The sequence below is a fragment of the Berghia stephanieae genome, chromosome 4 (genome assembly GCF_034508935.2).
Source record: "Berghia stephanieae isolate SIO BIC M18660-M18661 chromosome 4, UCSD_Bste_1.3, whole genome shotgun sequence".
NCBI classification, from domain to species: Eukaryota; Metazoa; Mollusca; class Gastropoda; order Nudibranchia; family Aeolidiidae; genus Berghia; species Berghia stephanieae.
The window spans coordinates 29,983,603-30,001,102 of NC_088363.1; the positions used below are offsets into that span (position 1 = coordinate 29,983,603).

Here is a 17,500-nt window from a genome sequence, read left to right on the forward strand (position 1 = left end):
CTTTTATAAAGCCGTAAAGAAAAAGCGGATTGAATTGAGCCAAAAGGTTTTAACAGAATGTCGCTAATCGTTGTATCAAAAAGGGCTTAATGGAAGATAAGGTTATTTTGCATAAACGTAGTTTAAAGAGCAGCGATATGAGGTTTTACTTTTTATAAAGATGCAAAAGAGAATGTGTGTTCCAAGTACACGATGTTTCAAAGTTTCACCGTTTATCTAATCTTAGGCTTTCGCCAATAATTCACACAATTTGATGACAATATACATGAAAGTGAGAAAAAAAATGGTAGATGAAACATAAATAAAATGATACCATTAATAACCATAAAAATACAAAAAAAATACGATGAAAGAGACCGAAAGGTATAAATGATAAATGATTAAGGAGAAGATAAGGTTATATTATACGCAAAAATAGCACACATACACTATAAAGTTTGTTTTGTTTGTTTTTTTGTTTTTTTTTGTTTTTTGTTGTTTTTTTTTTGTTTTTTTTTGGGAGAGTACAATTAAAAATACAGGGAAAAAAGTAAGAAACATATGTAAGATTCAAAGGGCATAATACTTAGTTTGAGATCACCTCAAAGTCTCATCTAGACATAAGCACGGACAAGAAGTGGGTGTAAATTGTGTATGGAATGGCCATATCAGATTTGGACAAGAAGCTTTTTATTCATAAATTGAATTCATTCTTTAAAAAATGAATATAACAGCTTAAAAAAAAAGAACATAATTAAAAACATGAAAGACTTTTTTCGGATCGAATTCATTTAGTTGTATTTTGTAAGTTTTTGGTTTTTGTTGTTGGTGGTGGTGTTGTTTTGTTTGATTTGTTTTGTTATTTGTTGTTAAGAATGGTTTGAACCGGAATATTATTTTTGGAAGCTTTTACATTTATTATTGTTTAAAACTATATATAGTCCGTAGCTTCTAGCAGCTTAGTAGGAACGTAACAAATAGCAGTGTTAGGAGATAATCATCGTAACGTTCTCTTTTTTCCTTGCATTTTATAAACACATTTTTTTTTATCCATTGAGGTCGAATTTAAAATTTGTAATAACAAGTAGTCTTTCAGAGCCATTCGACCCTTGTAGCCGGAGTTTAACCCGGTTTTTATAGTGTGAAACGGACAATAGCACTTGCTTGCTACCATTTGGATAGGACGCTAGTCTATTGCAAAGTACTTTCCACCAGATCTAACATACCCAGCTACCCAAATACTGCTGGGTGGAAAGGAGGTTAGAAAAAAAAATTTCAACTGAGCCCGGGATTGATCTTGGTCCCTTTGCGGATGAAGCGAGTGCTCTACCAACTGAGCTATCGGGATCCCAAAATGTCAATAAATAGCAGCAAACAATAAAGCATTAAGTAAAATTATATTGGTGCAATTTAAGTAAAGACGTTAGATATACATACATAGACTGACTGGAAATGGCAGCATATTGTTTTAACTACAAAGTGTAAATAAACTTTGTGCCAGTTTCTGAAGGTAGTCCTATTATGAAACACATTTATATCCAAACGAACATAGCCATGTTATGTCGCGAATTACTCAAGTATAAAAAAGAGGTGATGCATTCCAAAGCACATATATATCCACAGAAAAACATTGTCATACAACCAAACCATATACATTACATTACTTTTGAGAATATTCACCACCTTAAAATCTACAACACAGTGCACAGCCACACCCAGGGGAGGCGACTCGTATAAGGACCGGCAAGTCCGAAAGATAACAACAGTTACTCCCCTTGTAACAGAGCCGTACTTTTGCAAACTACGCGGGAAAATGAAGCAATAAATCAGGTTATTGTTTCCAACAAGGGAATTACAGAGAAGGAAGGAGAGACAACGCATTGACCCTGTCTAGAGAATTATAACAGGAAATGGGGAGGTCAATATGGACGTGAGCAGTTACAACACGGTTGATTGTGTCAGAAATAGGTGTGAGTGAGTGAGTGGGGTTAAAAATTGGTCAAAAGTCTAGTCAAGATGGAGAGGTAAGATGCGACATACTGCCTCAATATAAATTGTCATTATGTCAGTGAAATGAAGTTCAATTGAAAATTATCAAATCTATGACATGTTATTGTTAGTTGTTCATTTCAAATAAAAACTATTTGATTTACGACATTTCAGTCTTTTACTGTTAAGGAAAGCTATTTTATTTTATTTTTTGGCCCTAACGTCTCATATTTTTTGGCTATAGATTTGATTTTCACCCCTTATTAGCCCCAACTTTCTACGCTTTGTAAGAGGATGGATCACTAATGTCATGAATAGAGACATAGGGGTACACGGTTATGACTTCATATCAAACGATTTTTCTAGATCATCAAGGTATGACAATGATTAATGCCGACGTCTACGTATTTGCAGGTCTGATAATCCGAAATGCTTTGGGCTCATAGTTGTAATGAAAATATTCAAACCAAAGCAAACTATTGCCCATGACAACAATGTTTATTCAATCCATAATTGCGTTCGGTTAATAGACCTGCTAATATGTGCACATGGCTTAGCGCATTTGCCAAAAAAAAAAAAAACACAAAAAAAACTTTGGTTCCAGTCTGAGAATCAAAAGCAACTATGGATACAATCACAACCCTGTCGCTAGCAAAAAAAAATTTGCATTGTTTCTTTATGTATTATTTCAGCAAAAGAGACCATTATTTTCCCCCTTTTATATACACCACCGGTATTAAATATTTAAAATTGATGTACTCGTAACGCTCTACAGTTTGGTCTAATTACCATTTTTGAGCAAAACCAATATTAGGATGAAAGTTGAAAAAAATGAAGGGGTGAAAATCTGAACTTGGCTAAAATTGGTCACGAAAAAAATAAAATAAAAACAGGTTGGTTTGAATATTTTCACAGTTATTTGGTTTGAAATGCATGTTATGACCTGATAATTTATATAATTTAGGCATTTGAATTGCGCAATATTCACTAAACGAGCTCAAAGTCAAAGCGCGTAACAAGGGTTCATTAGCCAACAGCAACGTAGCCTGTGATGTCGCTCTAATAGAGCGTCACACAACGCAACACTAGCGTTTATACATCGCTATGATAAAGTGACACCAAACGTAACACTCAACATCGCTCCAGCATTTTATTAATCACAAAAATAGAGTCACTAAAATTCTAAAAAGGAAAACATCTTTAAAACTTCGGGTTTTTTCTGCTAATATGCAATTGACATTTAAAAACAACAAAACAGAAGTGGGATTGTAATTCATTTCATTGTTGGAATTATTTGAACTGGAAGATGCGCTTCCTTTAATTTTCTTTAAAGATTTATCGCTTAGTTTAATTTTTATCTTTAGATTGATAATTCAAAGTTTTTGAAAACCACGGTGGGGATGGTGTAACAAAATATATTTAAAACCTTAACTTAAATCAGGTCATCAATTACTTTTTTTTAAATACCACTATTTAAAATGTATCAAGTTCTCATAAGCGGTGCTAATCAAGGCAGTTACAATTTTGTACAAGTATTAATACAAAAAATGGAGTGTTTTGCATGCAATAATAAAATGATGGACAATGAAGAGAGGGGAAAGAAGGAGGAAGAGGAGGATGAGGAAAAAAAGAAGAAATAGAAAAGAAATTAAGAAAAGAAAAGAAAAGAAAGGAGAAAGAAAAAGAAGAGTAAATGCGGGGGGGGGATATTTGACAAGCATATTATGACAAAAAGAAAAATTTCTTTCAAAACTTTACCTCTTGGAATTAAATGCGAGATAAAAGCAAATCTGGAAATCAATGCTAGTCCAATGCAAGTGAAATAATCCGTTTGGAAGAATGCAAAAGCACTTTCAAATTCGGCTTGGCAACACAAAATTGAAAATTGTAAACTTCTAAACACTGATACAGTAGACTGAATAGGAACGCGTCACATAGTGAACTCATGATGGCTAGAACAATATGAAACGAGATTGAAATCATCGCAAATTGAATTTTAATTTGTAATTATGACAATTGTCGAATCCAAAGTCACGTGGGCCACGTCATGGTCAGTGGTCACTTTTAAGCTCCGCCCCCCGAAGAACCAAGACACTTGTTTTGGAGTGGTCAACGGTGCACGTGACAAACAAAAAGGTGTTGACATTCGCACGACAAGCGACGCTTGGTCAATGATTTCTATTGTTGCGCCATTGGTAAGTAAAATCTACACCTCGTGACGTCTACAGAAGTGGGGGGGGGGGGAAGGGGGGAGGGGAGGAGATGGGATTAAGACGAAGGGGAGGGAATGACCAATCTTTTCTAAGTGTATGGACGCCAAAGGAGCTGAGGAATGCAGAGCCTTAGAGTAGTTGAACGAAGGTGGGAAAGGGGTGGAGAAAAGTTTTGAATGAGCGTGACAAATTGCGCAGCTTTCTATTGTCCTTTACACAATAGAGAAATCAAGAGGCGCGTGCAGACACAGAAAATACCCTCAAGGACTAGGCAGGGTAACTCTTGAGACTGACAAGTGAACTCTCATGAAATAGATATATGCTCTAAGGGCAATTTAAATATTGATGATACATGAAAGAGCGGCGAGATAAACTATGAATGATAATAGATGCGGCTATGATGTCTAGTGGTATGATATTCGCCTTCGGATCGTAAGGTCCAAGGTTCGAGTCACGCTCTCAGCGGCGCATAGTCGAGTCCTCGGAAAAAGCTCTTTACTCAGTCTTTCATCATACTCGGGTGTAAAATGAGTACCTGACAATTAACAGTGTTGTCTCTGTTGGAAAATGTGATATCGCCAAACAGGCGCCATGTCTCGTTCTACATTGTTACGTGATGTTGTTTGTCAGGGACTTGTCGCTTTAAGTGAATATTTTTGTGTTTTATATAATATCCTCAATATGAACACGTATACAGAAGATGCCCAAAGAGCACAATGTGCTTTATCATATTTCATTTTTTTACAAGCGGGCCAGACGGCTTCACATTGCCCTTTCGTCGCTCTGGTATTTTAATCGTCATTATTAGTATGCCCATTTTATGCATAAGTCGACTGAACTAATATTTTCAAAAACCATTTTCAAATTTCTAAAACCCAAAAATGCTTGATGCGACGACTATTATAGAACGCATGGGTTCACAGATTAGAAAATATAGTATAGAAAAACATCAATGATAGACTTCATAAATATGAGCATTTAGGCAAAACAATCTCCACTAAACGCAATCAAAACGCTTTACAAAGGGTCCGAAGCCAACAGCAAAAACATGTAGGACAAGACATGGCGTGTAAAGCCAAATTAATATTTTTTATATAGAGACAACACTGTTAACGGTTATGTTTTGATTTTACACCAGAGGCGTTAAAGGGGGAACTGACAAAGGTCTATGACTACCAGTTCGAGGACGGGTGTCTAATCACTAACATTTCTGCGTAAACTTCAATTTCGACATTGACAACAATATCATTCTTTTACCACGCAACTATTCTTAGCCTCAAAACGATATTTCGTCAATTTGAACTAAATAAGATTTAAAGATTGATTTAGAAAGTCGTTAAATCGAGCTCGTGTTTTCTCCCTTTGCAAGCAATATCCATATACAAAAGATAAGGCTTTATCTTATATTTCATCCCCCCCCCCCCCCCCCCCCCCCCCTTCTTCAACACCAGCCCACTTACATACAAAATTACAAAGCATTAACACTAAGACGTATATTATTTCGGAAAAGAGACTGTTATAAGATGGCATAATACATGTATATAATATATATCCCTTTTGTTTAAATACTGTCACAATGTCAAGTAATCCTTACAATTAATATTTCTTTTTTTTTTTTTCTTTAAATCGATCGATATTTAATGAATGCCAAGAAAAGAATCATGTAGTGATATAGATAATTTATAACAAAAGTAAAGAATAAATGCATGTAATCCTAGTCAACTAAGCTTTGAACAGAGTGATATTTTTAATCTTTTGCATTTTATTCATTTATAGTTTTCAAATGCATATGGTGATCTAGGTTCTATTTTTTTTTCATTATAATAAAGTACTCGAAACTGACGGCATCAAACGAATATTTCTAGTGTGTGTCAACGATCGAAGAATTTCTGAGAACTTGAGGACATCATCATAAACAGAGTGCTGTTTTTAGTTTTCAATTTCCATTGCTTTTTATTCATGTATATTATTCATTTAATAATATTATTCATGTAAATATTAATTTATTGATTTATTTTTTTTTGCAATCTTTTCAATTTTCAATTTATAGTGACAGTTTTAACTATTTTACAGTGTTTAAATTCATATTATAAAGCGCGGCTCTGATTATGGAGCTGCTCCTTTATATATATATATATATATATATATATATATATATATATATATATATATATATATATATATATATATATATATATATCCTATTTCCATTTTTTTTATCTTATTGCGTAAATTATAACTCGTATGTACAAAAAATTTCCTCTTTGGGATGCAATAAAGTATTATTATTATTATTATTATTATTATTATTATTATTATTATTATTATTATTATTATTATTATTATTATTATTATTATTATTATTATTATTATTATTATTTATTATTATTTTATTATTATTATTATTATTATTCATTATATTATCATTATCATTATTATTATTATTATTATTATTATTATTATTATTATTATTATTATTATTATTATAGTTTTCAACAAAACGGAATATAACAACTTAAAAACAGAACAAAATACCAGACACGGAACGTTTCGGGCTGAAAACCCTTCTTCAGCCAACAACAAAAACAATAAAGACATACATTACTAAATTCCAGATCGACGACAAGAGAATTTCTATGTCGTCGATATGGAATTTAGTAATGTAATTATGTCTTCATTGTTTTTTTGTTGTTGGCTGAAGAAGGGTTTTGAACCCGAAACATTCAGTATTTGATATTTTGTGCTTTTTTTGAAGTTGTTATAATCAGTTTTGTTTTTTACTTTTTTACAGTCAACAGCTTCTAGCAGCTTAGTATCACTTTGACATGTCGTATAGTTTTCATATGTCTATGACGACCTGGGTTTTATTGTAATAAAATACTCCCCAACTAACTGTATCAATTGAATATTATATATTTCTAGTGACATCATAATATTATTATAATATCACGTTTGATGTACTGATTAGTGATGAAAATTTAGTTGTAATTTAAAATCCTTTACTGTATACATACTTTGCTTTTTTTTTTTTTAAAATAATAATTAGGCCTCGTTCTTTTTAATTGATAATTGAAGAGTGGTTTTCCAAAACTCCCCCCCCCCCCCCCCCCCCCCCCCCCCCCCATTTTGAGAGAATGAGAATTATTTTCTTTAGAATCATAATATGCATCAACTATCCATTCATTGTAATTCAGCGTAAAACTTTTGATACTATTAACTTACTCAACCCTAACACTGACTTTATCCGTAGTTTACCCGGGTTACTTTTACCCCATGCCTATTTATTACATTTTTCAGAGACAAATTATAGGCGTAGTATAAAAAAGATACTGTTTTTAGTTTGTGCATGTTAATGGTAGTTGAATAAAACTATCTATGTACCTGCTCATTTTTAATACATTTTTTTGCCAATTTTGAAAAGTAGCATTTACACTTCTAGATATATTTAGAGAGATAATCTCAAAAAGTAGGAAAATCAAACCACAACGAGGTGCAAAATATCAAATATCTATGTATTTACCTAATCGATCGAATATATCAAACATTTTATCATGCTAAGCCATTCATATCATTCGAAATTTAAAAATTGTGACCTATTGTCTCGAAACAGTTTTACGTCGGGATGCCAAAAAGACGTGATTTTAAACTATAAAATATGACCAGAATAAATGTGAGATATTAGTTTTTGTTATTTCAATGAAATCTGTTTTAATAGCTTATATATATGGCAATATCTACAAAATGAGCTTAAAGCGCTGTGCAAATGGTTCCTAGCCAACGATAACACTTAACATGTAGGATAAGCTATGGTCTATATAATATATTACCTGTATAGTAAAATAAAGGGAGTAAAATGACTCTGTTAAAGATACAAAACAAAATAAATGATGTTTCTGAAGGCCTTCTTCAGTAAACAAGAAAAGGAAATGGCATTATAGTCAAAACATTATAGGTAGAATTGTGTGTGTATGTGTGTGTGTGCGCAAGGGAAGGAGAAAGAGAGAGAGAGAGAGAGAGAGAGAGAGAGAGAGAGAGAAAGAGAGAGAGAGAGAGAGAGAGAGAGAGAGAGAGAGAAGAGAGAGAGAGAAGAGAGAGAAGAGAGAGAGAGAGAAGAGAGAGAGAGAGACGATGAGATGAAATAATATAAACCAAGATCAAAACTATATAAATCAAGCATGAGATGGGGGGGGGGGGGAAGAGGTTTTATTAAAGAATACTAGACGGTGATAGTGATTTTATTGACTCATTTAGGCACCTCTAAATTTTAATATAGGACCTACTGACTCAAAACGGTGTAATATCGACGAGAACCACATTCCAGACCTGTCTTTGACTCAATAGATCTTGTTTAAAAGAAATGTTTAGTTCCTTAGAAGCTGTGTTGAGTATTTTTGGATAATGATGAGGTCAAGTTATTATTTTGCAAAGCTATCTATGGCGACTTTTCCTTTTTCTTCTCTTGGAACTTGACAAGCTCAGCGATATTTTAACCATTAAATAACACTTCAAAATCATTAAAATTATGTAGTCAGGTATAAACTTTAATTTCCAATAAGTTTCAATGCCGATAATAGTAAAGTTCTGAAATTGGAATCGAAATCTCGTAATTTACGAATTTTTCGTAATAGTAGGTAGATATATTAGGAAGATATTCGCAAATATATTAAGTTCTCCATGAGGAGCCGTCGCCTTATATCTATAAAAACAAAGACAACACGTCACCTTAATTCATTCTTGCCACATGTTGTTCGAATTTTTAACGCCCAACTGTGATTTAAATAAAATACTATCTTTTAAATATGCACTCACAAGTTCGGACTAAGGCCAGAGGTATGGCCTATCTCAATTTATTAAATTAACATATAAGGTGTTGCTATTGGTTCTTGGTTGTATATTTTACATGTTTGTACATTTGCATATTATATATATATATATATATATATATATATATATATATATATATATATATATATATATACATTGTCGCCATAGATTCGCAACTTTGTGTTTATACATTTTTATGCATGCCACGTCTGTAAATGAATTTCCATTTTTTTGGATGAATAAAGTATATATTATTATTATTATTATTATTATTATTATTATTATTATTATTATTATTATTATTATTATCATTATTATTATTATTATAAGGCCAATGGAGTTTATTCCATTCTCTGTTGTAATGTATAAAACCGTCACTTTTAAAATATTTAATTTAATGCCCTAAAAAACTTGTCGAACTATTACGAACGAAATCGTAGAATGACGAAATTTTGGCTCCAATTTCTGAACTTCACGAGCATCTCAAAGTCATTCAAGCTTATGAAAATAAAAGTTGATGCCAGAGAAATAAATTTGAAGGATTTTTAAGTGGTGGTTTAACCCTTGCGTGGGTCGATTGTTGATTTTTAAAGCGAACTTAGCGACTACAGTTTTTAATTCCTAAGAATTACGAATTTTTAAAATTTCAAGTAGGCAGGTCCAATAAAAACATTGGATATATTAGTGAGTTTCTATATTTTAACCATGCTCGAGAAAAGATGTCAGATTGATTATTTCTTCAATTATTTTTTTTTTTTGATAGGGCAACACATTATGCTCACTGATAATTTAGTTGATTTTGTTTCTCTCCAAAGACGATAATTCCATTTTTAAAGAGTCGATTATGAGATTATAGAAGTCAAGGATAGAATTATGACTGTCAAGGATTTTTATGTGTATGGTTATATATATATATATATATATATATATATATATATATATATATATATATATATGAAATTTAGCTTTTATATAGAGCAATATCCACTAAATGTGCTCAATGCGCTTTACAAGGGGTACCTGGTAAACAGCAACATTTAACATGTAGGACTAGACATGACGTCTGTTAGGCGATATTACAATTTTTCGGACAAAGACAACGCTGTTAACGGCCCGGTACTCATTTTACACCTGAGTATGGTGAGAGAACGTGAGCAAAGAGCCTTTTCCAAGGACTCAACTATGCGCCGAGCGAGGCTCGAACCCAGGATCTTCCGATCCGAAAGCGAGTGTCATACCACAAGACCACATAGCCGCACATATATATATATATATAATATATATATATATATATATATATATATATATATATATATATATTGTGTGTGTCAGTGTGTGTGTGTGTGCGTGTGTGTGTGTGTGTGTGTGGCTCAATAAATCAAGACAATCAAGTAAAAAATGACCAAAATTGTGACCTATCCTCTCAAAACGGTATTATGACATGATGAATTAGATGCTGGAAATTTCAGAATTTATAGCAACACAAATATGAACCTTGGGTTGAATATAATTTCGTTATCGTGTGGTAAATAAATAATATTTCTTGCACTGATCGTAAATTTCATTACTTTTTCTTTAATCAAAAAAGAAAAATGTATCCCCCCCCCCCCCCCCCCCCCCCATTCCGAATCCTTCCGACATGGTACCCCTATTGAGAAATTTAATCATTGGAAGTTATTATAAAAATAAAAATCACTTCCCTTATTGAAGTCATTAGGTTTGACTCGGGTTTTTATTTTTTGAAAAAAGACTTTAAAATGCAATTTTAAGCACCAGGTACATTCCGACATAATACCGATTTGAGGGGATTGGTCACTTTAAAAAATTGATAATCAAGTTCAACGTAACTGGCAATTAGTCCAAAAAAACAATTCGGAAGTTAGTAAATAGTAGTGCGGCTATGTGGTCTAGTGGTATGACACTCGCTTTCGGATCGGAAGGTCCTGGGTTCGAGCCTCGCTCGGCGCATAGTTGAGTCCTTGGAAAAGACTCTTTACTCACATTCTTTCACCGTACTCAGGTGTAAAATGAGTACCTGGCCGTTAACAGCGTTGTCTTTGTCCGAAAAATTGTAATATCGCCTAACAGGCGTCATGTCTCGTCCTACATGTTAAATGTTGCTGTTGACCAGGGACCCCTTGTAAAGCGTATTGAGCACGTTAAGTGGATATTGCGTTATATAAATGCTCAATAAAAAAAAATACATAAGGATGGAACAAAATTTCTAATAAAATGACATTAATTTATCATAATTCAAAAGAGAAATTTTTCTTTCTTTCTTAGAGCATTTATATAGCGCAATACCCACTAAACGTGCTCAAAGCGCTTTACAAGGGGTCCCTGAACAACAGCAACACTAATATTTAGAACGAAATATTATGCCTGTAAGGCGATCTTACATTTTTTTCCGACAGAGACAATGCTGTTTATGACTGTCAATACTCATTTTACGTTGAGAAAAAGCGAGTAAAGAGCCTTTTCCAAGGACTCAACGATACGCCGAGCGAGGCTCGAACCCATGACTTTCCGATCTGAAAGCGAGTGTCATACCACAATACCACATTGCCGAAATGATAATATCCTACCATATTATTATTTTCATCACATCAATTACATTATTAGTATCATATCATCATCATCATCATCATGACATTTGATTTCGATGAATATTTTACTATGCATGACTTTGGATATTATTTGCATTTTGCATATCAATTAATTGAAACCCTCGTTTGTATAATATGTATAAAGGTGCACATTATGTCAAATGAATATTGAGACTTGACTATGCGACTTATTCATGCGTTAGATCTTTAATGATTTAAAATTTAAAACAGTGATTATATACCAAAACTTGTCAAATTAACAGTGAATGCTGTTTGGATAACTTTGAAAAACTATGGAGGTATCTATGCATGAAAGTTATACAGAACATTTTAAAAGTTTTTTTTAAAGCATTCGATAGGAAACGATAAGATTGTCGTTATTACTTATAAGATACATTTGTGAGCATTAATCAAAATTTATTTGAGATCTAAAGTATAAAATGGATGCTTTATACCTATGATATTCTAAGTTTATTTTTATACCTATCATTTTAAAACAGTAAAAATTGGTTTATGACTATAATAATTTTTCTTTCAAACTCAAATGCAATAAAAGCAATGAACATTGTAAACTTTTCATTAAATGCAATTAGTGTTAAATATAATGAAATACTATAATGACGTATGGTACCGGATCGTTTAAGGGCTAAAAACCTATAAATGTTCTATTTAACTTTAATGCATAATATATACAATTTATTAATTATATAAAAAGCATTCAACGTTAATAAAATAAATTAAATAAAATTCCCTTTATTCATCCCATAGGGAACATTTTTCTCTAGGGTCTATTCCAAGGGAAGACTGGAATAACCCAGGCGTCAGCCGCAGTGCAGCGACACAAATTGAGCTAGGGCGAGGTGAATTGCTCAAGGCCACACAGCGCAGCGGCGGGTGATCGAACTTGGTACCTTTTGGGTACGAAGCAAAGACCGCTGAGCAATGCTGATAATATCGAGGAGTATTAAATATCTAATACAAAAAAAAGTGTCATATTCAATATTCGTAGTATTATTCACTCTCATTTACATTCATTTTGCATGTCCAACTTTGAACATTCGAGTTTCAAATAATCGATGTTCAAAATGCAATCATATCCAATGCCATGTTACATTATTCATCAAAATCAAATAGTATGTTGGTAAATTCTTTATCAATTGCATTCTTGTATCAAACAACAACCAAATCTAAGTAGAGCAAAACTTTAACTTGAAAAGTACATTGAGAATAAACTTAACTTACTTGAGCTTTCCTGTCCCGTCTCCGACGAAATTTGAGAATTGGAAGTGAAATGGCACAATTTATACCCTAAATTTAGAGCCACATTATTTAGATTTGATTTTAATGTCTGATTTAAGCAGAAATACTTTAAAAGCACAATTAATTTAAGAATGAACTTGAGATCTTTCTCTTCAGTCTGTCTCCGACAAAAGTTAGAATTTGAAATGAAATGGTACAATATATACCCTAAATATAAAGTCACAAAGTGGATAACTTGGATTTAGATTTGTTTGATTTCTGATTTGAACAGAACTTTTAACTTGAAAAGCACAATTAAATTGAGAATAAAACTGAGATCTTTTGCAGTTTGTAACCAACGAAAGTGATCATTTTAAATCGAACATCCGAATTTATACCCCTAAATTTAGAGCATCAAGGTGGACATCTTGGATTTAGTTTTCTGTTTGATCGCCAATCAACCAATCATATTCAAGTCACAAATGGGGGGGGGGGCGGTCATATGTCACCCCTGTTCGGCGTCTATGGCAACTACCCGCGTACCTATTGCGACAACGAGGTATTTTTTTCAGGCTTATGTAGTTATGGGACATTTGATTGGTCAAATTATCAGAGGTGTTCTAAAGCGGAGGGAGGGAGTACAAATGATCTATGTTGAGATGGGAGTTGGGAGGGAGGGGAGAGGAAGGAAGGAATGGCGGGAGGGGAGAGGGAGGGGAGATGAAGGAAAAAATAGAGGGTGGAAAGAAGAGAGTAAGTGGAGGCAAGAAAAAAGCAAGTAAAGGAAAGATGTTATATCATTGTGATATTTACCCCCACGTTTTTTGTTTATTTGTTGTGGTTTTTGTTTGTTTTTGTTTTTTCTTGTTTTTTGTGTTTTGTTTTTTTGTTTTTTGATCGTTTATTTTTTTAATATAATTGTTTGTTTGTTTTTATGTTTTAAAAAAATATTTATGTGTGTGGGGGGGGGGGGGGGAGTTGGGGTTGGTTTGTTACATTGGAAGGGGGGGGGGGAGGGATGAATGGGCTTGTTTTTTGTTTTGTTTTTTGTTTGTTTGTTTTTGTTTTCTTTTTGTTTTGTTTTGTTTTTTTGTTTGTTTGTTATTTTGTTTTATCATATATCAGCAATAGGGCTTTGAAATGGACCAAGTCTTCCTTAAATACCTCTAAGACATAAGTACATAAGTAACAATACGACAACACAGCTAAGCATAGAATGTTAGCGAAAATTAAAAGAAATAATTCAAGTTTTGTTTAACGCAAACTAGAACTTGAAAATACGATTTGTTATTGGTTCCAGTCTTCTGTGACACTCTGTATTTTGTATATTACACGTTCCATATTCTTTGAGATTAAAATATTTAAAAAGGAGAAAAAGATAAAAGCATAGAAGATTTTTAGTTTTAGTTTTTAGTTAAACAAAAAAGAACAAATACATTCTTATCATTGACATACTATGAATGCTCAGTCTTATATTATGTATTTTAAAGCAAAAAGTTCTCGAAGACGGACATTTTCAAATCTCTTGATATGTATTTAGTTCGAAATCTTAAATTGTTTCATGTTTTGGCAGTACAGAATATAAATGTATTCTTAATTGAAGTTGAGTATTTTGAAATAACTGTTTTGCTTCGTTTGCTTATTGATTTTTTTTGTATATGTGTAATAAATAAAAATGTGAAATTGAATGTAAACTTCAATTTAATATACGAAAACAGATAAAAATGGACGTTTCAGGTTTCCCTTTTATCAACAAACAGGATGAATAAAACACTACAGACGAATGAGATAATGTGGTCGTGGCGTTGTTTACCAGGTACCTCAGAGAAGTCTTCAAGGAAGTCCCAGTTTTGAGAGTTTATGACAAGATGAGGGCCGCTTTAACTCTCTCCTTACCAGCTATTTTCAGAATTTTAGCCTAAACTTCATACTCACCCAACACACAAAATAGATTTATCAGACAGATTAGAAACGAGTACATTCTATATTGTGTTCAGAAAAATGAACTCTGCAACGCAGTGTCGAGCTTTTATGGCTATAACTATAACAAAATGATATCAGAAGAAGAAAATTGTTGGCTGTATCGTAACGAATGTGACGATTTTCCTATGAGTGGTAAGGAGAGAGTTAATCGATTGATATTTGAAGGACGAGTTATCTGGCCAAAATTTTTAATGGTATTTTTTTCAACGAATGACAGATCTAATTATGTAATTTGCTTGCACGGAAAATAGAAGTACAAATTAACATTTGATGAAAATATCTCAACATGTATCAAGAAAGCACACAGGATGATGATGATGGTGGTGGATTGATGGACTGATTGATTGATTGATTGATTGATTGATTGATTGATTGATTGATTGGCTGACTGATTAAATGAATGATTGATAGCGATAGACATTTGCGTGATAAAACTTCAAGAAAACCACCCTACAGGTCTTAAAGACTGAAGATTTTTTTTCGTTTTTACAATTCCAAGTGCGACAAAAGTCTCGAACCCAAGACCTATAAACCATTTACCCAAACATACTATATATAAAAATATCCCAGTTGTCTCCAATGCGTCTCCCCTGCCCCTTCCACAATTCATGTCGTCTACTCTCCTCCCCACCCCCTGCCCCCCCCCATGCTCCTACCCCCCCCCTTCCCCCCCCCCCCTTCCTATGCGCCTACCCCCTGCACCCACCCTTATGCCCCCACCCCAACCAAAACTCCCCAAAACAAAAGAATGACAATATTTTGTCTCCAGTGTTATAAAGAGATACAGAGATAATAAGAATGGAGATTATTGTATTGGAGGTATCGACCGTGATGATATTATAAGGATCATAATATTGTTCTGTGACAGTGTACACAATCGCATTGACTCATCACAAACTTGTCTTCAATATTGTTAGAGGAAAACAAACTGGTTGGACTTGATTAAACAAAGTCGCAATAAGAATTAATGAGAGAGAGTAAGACGTCTAGTAAGACATCTTTATATTTTTGGAAATTGAAATGACACCGCTTTATTTATTTATTCATTTATTTATTCATTAATTTATTTATTTATTCATTCATATATTTATTTATTTATCCATTTATTGCTTTGAAAGTTTATTCTTATACTTTAAGTATTTCTTGTTAATGAGTTTGTATTGTCCGATTATGTAAAAGGAGAGAGACGGAGAATACGAGGATGAAGAAGAAGAAGAAGAAGAAGAAGAAGAAGAAGAAGAAGAAGAAGAAGAAGAAAAAGAAGAAGAAGAAGAAGAAGAAGAGAAGAAGAAAAGAAGAAGTATAGTGAAGAAGACAAGAAAAGAAGAAGAAGAAGTACACAATTGAAGCAAGAAGCAAGAAAGAGAAGAAGAAGAAGACGGAAGAAGAAGAAGAAGAAGAAGAAGAAGAGAAGATAATTAGAAGAAGAGAAGAAGAAGAAGAAGAGAAGAAGAAGAAGAAGAAGAGAAGAAGAAGAGAGAAGAAGAAGAGAAGAAGAGAAGAGAAGAAGAAGAAGAAGAAGAGAAGAAGAAGAAGAAGAAGAAGAAGAGAAGAAGAAGGAAGAAGAAGAAGAGAAGAAGAAGAAGAAGAAAAGAAGAAAGAAGAAGACAGGTGAAAAAAAAACGTATTCTAGTGTGTTCATATCTCCCTATCAAATCCATGTACTTGCAGTACCTACTCTCTCTCTTCTCTCTCTTCTCCTCTTATCTCTCTCTCTCTCTCTCTCTCGTCATCTCCCCGTAACAAAAGACCGACAATATTTTGTCACCTGCGTACATAGACAATCCATTGAAGGAAGGAGATTATTTTATCCCTTTGTCGCTGACGATTATGAAAAGACACGGTGTCTATGCTGGGGAGATTTAGGATCATAATATTGTACTATGACAATGTAAACAGTCACATTGACTCATCATCGACTCAGGAGGACTCTATTTACAGTTTGAAAAAACAAAAACAAGGAGTAGTGCGACAAGGAGAAGAAGAACAAGAACAAGAACAAAACTAAGAACCCGAAAAAGACCAATCCTCCCCTATCATAATCTCTATGTAGGCCAATAAGTTTTAATGGCTAAGAGATGCTCACAAGGCTCTAAAATAGGAGCCAAAATTTCGTCATTATACGAGTTTTTCGAAATAATGGGCAGATCTGCATTTGTCACGGACAATGAGGAGACATGGTGTCTAACCTGGGGAGATTAAAGATCGTAATATTGGACTATGACAATGTAAACTAACATTGACTCATCACAGACTCATCTTTTTATTGATTGTAAAACAAGAGATTTAGAATTGTTACTTTCTCATCTTGTGATTGAGGATTAAATAAAGCGATTGGTTTTGATTAAGAGATTATTGCTTGGATTATCGAAATAAATATCGAAGTTTTAAAAAATCGTTATACAATTTTTTAATTTTTTTTAAACTAGAAGGACGCCACTTGAGTTAAGCATTATCTTTAATTTTCTAAAAATTATTTTTTTTTAAAATTTAAGTTATTTTATTTATTTTATTTATGTATTTATGTATTTATTTTAATTATTTATCTTATTTATTTATTTCATTTATTTTACCTATTTATTCTTTTATCCATTTATTTATTTATTCATTCATTTATTCATTCATTTATTCATTCATTTATTTATTTATTCATTCATTTATTTATTC

General features: G+C 32.8%; 1 protein-coding gene across 1 annotated transcript in view; it reads right to left on the reverse strand.

Moving 5' to 3' along the window:
- LOC144970389 (uncharacterized) overlaps positions 1-17,500 on the reverse strand; it is a 67,557-nt gene that overhangs the window by 10,630 nt on the left and 39,427 nt on the right. The window lies entirely within an intron of this gene.